Source organism: Aptenodytes forsteri, unplaced genomic scaffold (genome assembly GCF_000699145.1).
Source record: "Aptenodytes forsteri isolate BGI_AS27 unplaced genomic scaffold, ASM69914v1 Scaffold385, whole genome shotgun sequence".
NCBI lineage: Eukaryota > Metazoa > Chordata > Aves > Sphenisciformes > Spheniscidae > Aptenodytes > Aptenodytes forsteri.
This window is the reverse complement of record NW_008795031.1, coordinates 45,523-56,287: the sequence shown is the minus strand read 5'-3', so window position 1 is coordinate 56,287 and position 10,765 is coordinate 45,523.

The following is a 10,765-nucleotide window of genomic DNA, read 5'->3' as shown; positions in this document are numbered from 1 at the left end:
TGACGTATGAAATCTTGAAATAGCATTTAGATTCACCCTACCTACTACCTCAATAACTGAAGTACCTCATTTAGGAGTTTTATAATAAGTACAGAGGAATAATCATCTTCAAGGGACTATTGAAATGTTAGAAAGCCTGAATCACTGAAGGTTTTTCTTGATTTATCATAAATTACTAAATTGGGAACCTTAGATGCTTAAAATTCAGTGAGATAAATCAGAGTTTCACTCTCCCAAGTTAACTTGCACAACTAACTGAGTACAGTAAAGAGAAAATTAAAGGAAAACAAGGGGGAAATCAGGAAGCAAATGGGTATGAAGGGAAATCAGTCAGAAAGGGAGAGGAAATACATTTTTAAAAAACAAACAGACACTACCACCTCCTCAAAAAACTTGTTTCAGGGAAAATGATACTGCTGATTGCTCTTGAGAATCAGTGGACCCGGGAATGGAAAGCTGTTCAATGGTTACAATAACGGGTATTTAGGTAAATAAGTAACCTGAAATGCATCATTTAATAAAAAGCAGTAGAGATGATTACTTTTCTGCAGATATATGAAAACCAATTTTTGCTATCTTTGCACACAAGTTAGCCTATAAGATGCCAATTGATTTCAATGGGAGTGAGTAATAACAGAGTAAATGACTGCTCATTTTAAATAAGGCTGTTAAAATAAGGTCCTGAACAAGTTAAAAGATCAGATGAATGATAGAACCCAGGAGGAGATTTTATCAGGGGAGAAGAAAAGACATGGTAAAGAAAATGAAATGCAAGCAAAGAAAATGTAGTCTTGCAAAACTGTGGCTGATGCTGAACTTCAACACAATAAAGTCGATGTTATTTTTACCCCATAAAGGCAGAAGCAAAATGGAAGTAGGATCTATTTAGAGTGCATGCACAGATGTTCTGCACATCAGTCTCTTTAGCACAAATTTGAAAGCCTAAAGCTAACAATTCCTCCAGCATTGACATTCTGTCACTGGAGAGGGGGGCTGTCAAAAGCAAAATGAAATGGCTCTCACCAACTACAGGAAGGAGAGGGAATTAAGCAGAGAACCAAATCTAATGGACATGGCAATAAATTAAGATATCAGAAATCTAAAAGATCAAGAAACGCACATACTGCACTGCATAGCCAGAAGAAAAAAAGAGACAGAAGGGAGACCACATGCTTACAGTGCTAGGAGAGAGACAAATTCTTCCAAGAGAGATAAAGCATATTGTAAACCCCTGGCCATTTCAGTTATGTAAATCCTTGAAAATAAACAGCTTTCAGAAGGTATTTATCTAGCTGTGGAGGTGACGATAATGGTGGATAGCAATGATGAGTGACAGACTTGTGTATTTCATCAATATTTCGTCTCCAGTCTTAAAGACGGGCTCATCTGACCTGAAAAGTAATTAAGGGTTTCTGTACTAAGAAGTATACACATATTTGCACAACTGTGAGGAGGATGCCATGTATGTAAATTCAAATACAGAATTGGTAAAACTAGCTGGCATAAAATCAATATTTCTATTAGTGTAGTTACCTTAGTGGAATTTGCTAAGAACTAGATGCATCTCCAAAAAGTTGCACTCGAGAGACATTGTACGGATTTAGCTGATACCATACTTCAGAGTGTATTATATCCATGTACACTACTGCAAAATATTCACTGGTAGCCTGAACTGCCTATGTGACTTTTGCTCCCCATTTGTTCTCACAGCAGTTTTATGGGCCTGATTCTTCATCTTATATCAAATAAGAAATAATTAGACTTGCATAACCATGGGGGCAAATTTTGAAATATCATGACAAATATACACAATCTCATGCACGGTTCTTATGATGTGTTCATTTGTGATGCACAGTTGCAGATCCAGGGAACTGCCTCTACAGTCATGGGAGAATGATCATACACTGCAGCTCCCTTGCTGCTACCTATACTGACCTGCAAACAGCTGGGATGCAACTTGGAATTTGGGGAAATCAGCATACTCTGGGTCTGTGTTTGTCTTGGTTTCTCACACTGGCAGTCTGTTGCAGAGTACCAGTAAATGCAACGCACTTCCCTAACACACTGTAGGACTCATAATGAAATTTTGTGTCATGCTCTACTAAATGCAAAAATATTGGCCTTTTTCAAAATCCACTCTAAAAAGTGCTCCTGGTTTTAGGACTTAGCTGATAACTTAGGTAAGAGTCTCACTCCTAGAAACAGTTCCCTGTGCTTTCTTCTTTTCCCTGGTACAGTTTGTCTAAGAAGTTGATGTCTCCTTTCCCTGACTTGTACTTAACGTTGATTTATTCAGATCACTGCAAATCTGCCACTGCTATTGTGTATCAGCCACTTCCTACATTTCCAATTTCTCCATAGATAGAAGGTTTTCATATGCCAGCAAAATTTCAAACAAGATTGTTTCTCGACTGCAGTTTCAGAAAGATGCTGTGTCATGCAAAAACCTTAGAAAACTATATTCATAAGAATAAAGTTGTAGTTGTGGAGGACAGCAAAGAAAAAATTACACTTTCTAAATACTACCATGTTAATATGTGTATTCTGTCTGGGCACATTCTCATTAGTCCATGAAAAAAAATACAATAAATAAAAATATTTTAGTAAATATTAACTACTTCTGGCAATGTTAAAGCAATAGTAGTACCAAGGTGTCCTGTGTGAAGAGTGCTAAGTGCTTATTCAACAGGGGCTAAGTTTCCACAGACCCAGTCCTGAATTAACTTCCCAGACAAGTACACTTGTAACCCTGGAAGAGGGTGTCCCTAAGTCTTAAAACCCTACAAGTGATTCACAGTCAAAGAAGACCCTGCCTGGGTGAGCTTGAACTCATACATTGGGTCAGAGGTAGAAATTCCCACCTGCAAGGAAGCAAGGGCTAGTTTCTCTTAAACTGCTTGCAACCGAGCATATGAATGCTCCTCCACGTTTGCCCTGAAATAAAGGGAGAGCACTTCCATCAGCCAGCAGTTTTAACTGGAAGACAGCAACGAACACAAGAGGGGCAGCATATGAAGTTGCTCTTAACACTTCTCAGATGAAGCATCTTTGTCCCAGTGCTGAACACAGGAAGCAAATGAAGAAATCACTGGGCTAAAACACCCAAGGTAGAATTAGCTACAAAACTTTAACTCATGTTAGTTTATACATTCCTATATGAAAAAGACACAAAAATGTATGTGCAAAAAATATAATGTTATGTATCAAATATTATGTCTATATTTATGAGTCTATAAAGATCTCAAGATCTATAAAGATCTCAAGAATTAGGTAAAAAAAGTCATTGCAACACATAAATTAAGGCTTTCCCTTTTCCATCTCCATAATATGGTTAATTCCTTAAAATTAACAGTAAAACACAAAAGCTTTTGTTATAAAGTGCACCCAGTGAGAACACTGGCAAACTTCTGTCCTTCCTTCCTTCCCTCCCTTGCTTTCTCTTGCTTCCTCTCTCACTTTCACTTCATTTCTCACTTTCTCTCTCTTTCTTTCTTCTTTCTCTTTCTTTCCTCTTTTCATCCCTTCTCCCTTTCTTCCTTTGCTTCCTTCCTTCCTTCCTTGTACAAAATTGTATGCCTTAAGTCTTACATACTTCCAAGCAGCCACAGTTTCAGCAGGCTAAGCACACACTTCCAAACTGGTTTCCTATAGGGTGCAGGAAGGAGCACACACAAGGGCTGGAGAACACACCGTTATATACCACCCATTACAATATATCAAATCCCTTTTTGGCCTTCTAACCCAGAAAGGCCTACTCAATGAGTAAAAGTTTTATCAACATAACTGATACAAAGCCAAGTAGTATTTTCTTGACACTGATAAAAGCCCTAATAGGCACATGATTCTAACAGCAATGGACATTTCACAAAATGTTAATTTTGCTTTTTTAAACTATTTTCACATCAACTCATTACAGCTATGGAGGAGAGGCTTTGCCCCCTTTAATTATTACTATTAGAAAGTTAGTGATATGAAGGCTTCAGGGAAAGCTGCAAGACTTTTATGTGCAAGCAAGTTAAACACATTAAGTTCTCACAGCACAATTTTTTTTTCAGTACAGGTTTTCTGTTGATTACAAGTATTGGGATGTCTCAGGGTCATCCATTTTAATTGGTGTTCAAATGTTCTCCCATGTGTAAATCAAGCATGGCTGTAATGCTGTGTATTTTGGGATGGGCATGGAAATAACTAGTTGCAATTACTGGGGCTGATGCGGGGGCAGGTGGGTGAGTGGGTGTCTCTGCTGCTTTCCCTTGCCCATGGTTTTAAGGCACATGCCTGCGCTGTTCACACCCATCCCGGGACATTTATTTATACTGGAGTATCTTAGTGTTTTTAAGGGAAGTAAGGTAGTACAGATCTTCTGTTTAACAAATGTTATCAGCTGTTAATTTACTATTTTTTTTTGCTCATCTTCTGTGCATGAGTTACAATACAAGGGGGAAAACTTGAATTTTTATCCATGGGAGCTGCAGGCTCTCCCCATGCTCCCTGCAGGCTCCTCTGGTGAGGCTCACCACAAGTCATGCCTTGGTGGCCAGGGCTGTCCATTCAAAACTGACAGAAAGCCCTAATTCATCTTAATTTAGAAACTAACCAAGGGCCATCTTGTACGGTATTGATTTTTATGTAGTCAGAATGGGCATTCTGTGTCCTTGAGACTTGGTTCAGAAATTCAGGTGGAGAAAGGAGTGAGGAACAGGAGATGCGCTGGCGCTGGCGAGACAGAGGGAGCATGTTCATGGCCCTGCCCTCCTCGAGCTCAGTCACTCATCTTCGGTGAATAACTTGGTCTGCTTTCCCTAGGCAGCTGGGGAGTAAAGCGAAAACGTTTAGGTCAAAATGAAATGGGGGGGGGGGAGATTATTCTTTGTAAATAATAAAGGAGATTCATCACCCCTTTAAAAAATTACTCTATCCATCTCGATAATGGATGAATTGTTTTGAGAAGAAAAAAGAAGAAAAATTCCAATTAGCTAAGGCCAGAGAGATTGTATCAATCATAGCTGTGACTGGATGAGAAGCAATGGCCATACAAGGTGATGTTCAGAAGTCTGGTAAAGAAACCCTCCAGTTAGTTTGTGTTTGCAGTTAAATAATTTGAAGTAGGTATAACCTTAAAGATGGTTAAATAATAAGCAAGCCAGTAAAATCACAGCATAAAATATGACATTATTTTGTAGAGTGCTGTTGTATATACCTCTGAGTACGTGAATTCAGACTTGCAATGTATATATTCATACAGACAACACAGATGAGCATATTAATCAATATATGCAGAGTGCTTCTCAGTCAGATGCACCCAGTAGACTTCATTAATTTAAGAAGACCTTGCTGAAATTATACCATTTTCAGCAGATTAAAAAGAAAGAAAAATAAAAGTTCATTTTTTTAATTGTTTGAGTGTAAGGTGTCAGTTAGTTTGCTGGTATAGATTTTCAGTCATAACAATTAACCTTCCAGGTAACTTTTCCTTTTATTTGTTTTAGAGGTTTATAATTTGGGGCTGGAAAATAAGTAATTTCATGCTTCAGGTATAACAACATATTGAGACTTCTTATCCTGTCCTCACACAGGGAAATGAGCTGTTACTATCAGACATGGTGCACCCAATATGAGCTGAGAGTCTACTCCTGCTAACTTATAAGGAGAACTTCCCTGATGTCACCAGGTTTTGACTTTAAAACTCACAATTTATTCATTCTTGCTAAAGATGACTGATAAAGTTAGGATGGATGGCAAATGTCTCAAAAGAAATTATTTTTTTTGTAAACTGCAGCATTAGTTTATCCATATTTACCATGTCTTTGATATGATGCCACTGGCAATCCATATGAAAAGCAAAGCCACAGCCTTTGCCTGCCTACTCATAATGATTTCCTCCTCCAAAATTATTAACAGCATTTTAGCTCCTGGAACAATAAACTTGAAAGTGAGACTGTGTGTATTTTCCATTTATAGTAATTATAATAAAATAATTTTATGGAGAAAAGGAAAACAGCCATTTCTGCAACAAGGAAATAAAACTACTCTTTATTGAGTACATTTTCCCTTGGCCACTGATTTTTTCTGAATTAGGTTTCTTCCAAAATTTCAAATATCATTTTCCTTTCAAACTGTCAAAAATAATATGCACAAGAATAAACAGGTGTCAACAATGCACAATCCACCTGTTAGCTGACATCTGTGGCATCACATCATTGTATCACTTTCTGTGAAAAAAGGCTATTTAGGAAATGTCACATTCCCTGATGCTAAAAGTGAGGAAGAAAGACAAAAACAAAGCTCTTCATTTGTTCCTGTGTTTATATATATATATATGTATGTGTTTGTGTGTGTGTATAGTGTGTATATAAATATATATAACTTGCTGCATGGATGGGAAAGTGCAAGGGATTCCTCCCCTTCCAAATTAAAAGAACTTTTTATGAAACAAGGGTCTGTGGAATAAAGGAATTGTAGTAAGCGTGGGGAGTCTGGTACAATGCATTGGATCAAGTGTAGCTGGCAGATTGGTGGAAGCACAAACAAACAAACAGTTGGTTATGCTGACATTCTTTCTCTAATGTGACTATTTTGTCTTCCTGTTTATATTTGGCTCTGTAATGCTCAGATCACAGCAATGACTGATCAGGAATATGTGTCCTCTGTAAGCATGAGCAAAAGTCTTAATTTCATGTTAATTTAGTCATGTATTTAACATACTGGTTTGCACTACATTTCTAAAAAAGGGCTCCAAAGCTACAATTGCAGTCTACTGGTTCACTACATGAAAAGCAAGTGCCTGCATTTTTCCTGCTTTCATGATACATCACAAGTGACATGCCAAGGTGATGGGGACATTGTCAGTTTTGCCCTCACCATAATTATGTGTGTAAAATACCAGCCAAATTGCTAATATCTTGGATCTGTCATCATCAACCATAAACCTAGAATTCAAACCTGCTGTCAGCAATGAGAAAAGTAACAGTCACTGTCATGACTGCAGATCTTGTAACCTCTGTGTGCTCTTGTATACCAAAGAAATCTGTTAGAAAGACTTGATGTTATTGCTTCTTTCTCTCCTTCCTGCTTTTTTTGGAACATCAGCAAAGGTTATGTATCAAAAGAGTATCTTCTGTGGAACAGTCTTGTTTGAGATCATTCCTACATTAAAAAAAGGGATAGCTATACTACCAGTTCCATATACTGTGAATTTATCCTGTTAAGGTACATTTGGTTGACAGATTTTTGTACAAATTTCCCTGAGTAAAACAAGTAATTCTGGCTTTTGCAGAGTCTGATACAACTTACTTTAAAGAGGAGCAGGCTGTGATGGAAGATCTAATTCATCTCCGTCTCCATACTGCCACAGATCTGGAGATAAACCTAAAACCTCAGTGAGTATGGGCCTAAAGAGACCAATTATACTAGTCAAGGCACCGTGGGCTCAGTACCCGCAATGCTTCTTCACTCAAAAAAAAGGGACCAAAAGTCAAGGAGCCAAGGAAGATTCTATTATACTGGATGCACTAAATCTTCAAAGCCTCACTTTATCTGTAAGAAAGCTGTAAGACAAGGTATCAATTGTTATACCTGATCCTTTCCTTAGATGTTTTTGGAAAGCTGTCTTTGGACAGCCAGCTCAAAGTTTTTCTTCTCTTACTTTGACAGGTTTTAACCAATGCTTCTCATGGGCATTTCTCCCAGAACCACTTGTAGTCATTTTTAAACTTAATCTTTGAAATTTCTCTGCTAGTTTTGGAGCTTATTGCTCAATTTTCTTCCCATTTCCTACCTCCATTCAGGCTACATGATGAAATGTTTACTTCCATCTTTAGGATATCCACTGAACCAAGGTTCTTCACCTGAATTACAAATCTGTGGAGTTCAGGCCATGCATTCCCTTCAGCCCAGCAGAACACTGGCTCTACCTCCTCACCTTTCTCTCCTAATGCTATGGGCCTGCCTCTGGCCGTTTTCTTGGGATGACAGTTCAGTTCTGCCTTCATTACTGAGAAGTCTTGATCTGCTTCTGGAGAATGTTTTGTAAGGTAAAGTCAGAAGGCCTTATAAAATCTTTGGCCTAGCCAACATGAACTGTGGGCTTAGGCCTGGATCCAGACAAGTTCCAAACTTTACTGAATTTAACACAAGCTACAGGTGAAAAGTGTAGTAAAACTCTGAAGTGTTTTTCAGCCTCTTCTCGTATGATTGCAATTGGCAACTGCCCCAGTAAATAGTCAAAGCTATGCAAGACCATAGTATGGGCCAGATTTTCCAAGCCATCGAGATCACTTTGGGCTATTTATGCTGTATAAAGTGAATTTGCAGAGCACTATAATCCATAGATTTAAAATTCACTAAAATTTAAAAATCACTAAACTGATGCTGTACAGTATGGCAGGGTGAAGAGGTTTACAGATAAAAAATATGTGATCCTTTACCGCTACCACGGAAGTCATTAGCCTAGCCATTTTACAAATACTTGTACTTATTTTCCTCACAGTCATGCCAACTAACACAAGTTGTATCACTAGCTTTACTGAGTGCTCAACACCTTCTATGCTCCCAGTAATGATTGTGGTAAAAAGTCACGCTTCAGAGTGTAAATTAATCACCTGTATTTAGAGACTGAGAGAGAATCAATAAAAAACCTGTAGTACTGCCTACTTTAATAAGTTTCTTTCTAAACATGCTTCAGCTCCTTTGGGCTGGTTACAATGAAAGTTTTCACTTAAAACTTGCAGCCTCTTTTTACCCCAGACCTTGCCGGGGCCCTGAGTGCATAGCTGGTGGGCGAAGGCACAGAGCCGGCCGAGCCCAAGGCCAGCTCCCTTGCCGACAGGGGTCTTGTCGTAGCTCCTCAGTGCAAACCCTGATCCGGACCCTGCCTGGGCTTTCTGGCTCAGCCTCAGAGCTGCCCTGTCACTGTGGACTGGCTGGGTGATCACTGGGCTGTGCCTGACACTGGTCACTGTCTCCAGGCCTGATCCAACCCTGACGTGCCACTCAGCATCCCGGCTCCTTCTTGCTGAGGTCAGGGCTCCCGCTGGCCATATTACTGCGCTGGGCTCCCTCACATCTTACCTGGAGGAGCAGCCAGCCGTCACGGCACCCTGATGGTGCTGGCCTTCATCTTACCTGGAGGAGCAGCCAGCCGTCGCGGCACCCTGATGGTGCTGGCCTTCTCCTCTGATCTTAAGAGGGTGCCACTGCTATAGAAAGCCTCCATGTAAACTTATGGAAGTCAGGTATTACATTATAAAAATGGCAAGACTTCTTAAACAAATGAAGTATCTGAAAGAGCTGTAGAGGATAGGGGATTAGTTTCTAATAGGCTGGTTTGGGTTTAATCTGAATAAACACCTTTGGTTCACAAAATATTGTGAAGTGCAACAATTACACAGCATGTACCAGTGTTATGTAAGGTGAGAAAATAATAGAAAGTATAAGATTAATTATTAATGCACACGCATCAACAATTCTTGAAGTCAGGATGAGTTCAGTCAGCGATATATCTGTAACTACCTCAGCTTTGTTCCTTTCTTCCTGGGAAGCTACAAGAAAAGGTAGTGAACTGTCAGTATTGAAATGGGTCCCTTTTATTTTTTTTTTTTTTTGGAAAGATTATTCTTCCATTCAGTCAGTAGAATTCAAATGGTTAAGAAGCACGATCCTTGCGATACCTCTATGATCTGTTGAAGTATTACAGTTCCCATGCTAAAGGTGAAGCAGTGAAACACAGAAATCTACCTAAGACTCCATAGACCCTGGGGTTTATTGGAGATGTTACAATACTTAACATAGTCTTGAAATAAGGCAAATCCCTCTTTTCCTTGAACCATTAGCATGTGGCAGGGAGCTGCATGGGCCAGCAGCTCCCTGGGGCTGGGGGCAGTGGCTGTTCCCGGGGGCAGCAGGGCAGGGCCTGGCAGTCAGGGCCCATCCCAACCCCAGCCAGGAGCAGGCAGCTGGGGTCACTGGGGCTGCCCCAGCCCTGGGCATTGGGCACCTCCCTGGGGACAGGCCAAGAACAGGCTGGGACGTGTGCCTGCGGGTGGGCCTGGCTTGGTGGGGCCCATGGCCAGGCAGGGCAGAGCTCTGAGGAGTGGAGATCAGCCTTGCTGTGGGATCTCTGGGGCAGGGGCTGATGGCCCGGGGGGGCTGACAGGGCCCTGGGCAGGGTGGGAGAGAGCTGAGGAGGCTTGGCAAAGACAGTAAGGTCCATTGGTGCCTTTAGGGCCCTGACACAATGATTAATTAATATATGTTGATTTCTTAAATACTATTCTGTCTCCCCTGAGTTGTATGGAATTGACTTAAAGGAATTAAATAGTTTTAAATTGAAGTGCAATAGATCTTTTTTTATCCAAAACTGCTGACCATTCTTTTTCTATCAGATGTTGGCATAATACGGATTTTTAGTAGGTATTATTTTGAAGGCCTTTTTTAGCACAGACTTTTCTTCCTATTTGGAATATTTCAATTTACATTTCTGGAAGGCATGCTGCAAAGCTCACAATTTAAATATTAACAGTTTAAAAAGTCTCAATTTTTCTGGAACTATTCCCACATGTTGTTTAACTTAAGGTAATGAAAAGGCTGTTCCACAGCATAGTAGTTAATAATCCTTTCAGCACACAGATGCCCACTGCACAGGACTCTGCATTGGTGGAGCTGGGGGAGCAGTGGATGGCTAGTCTTGTTCTGATATTTTACATTACACACTATCTTGTAATTTAATTTACTGGTATTTCTAGAAAACTGTTTTATATCAGCCAAG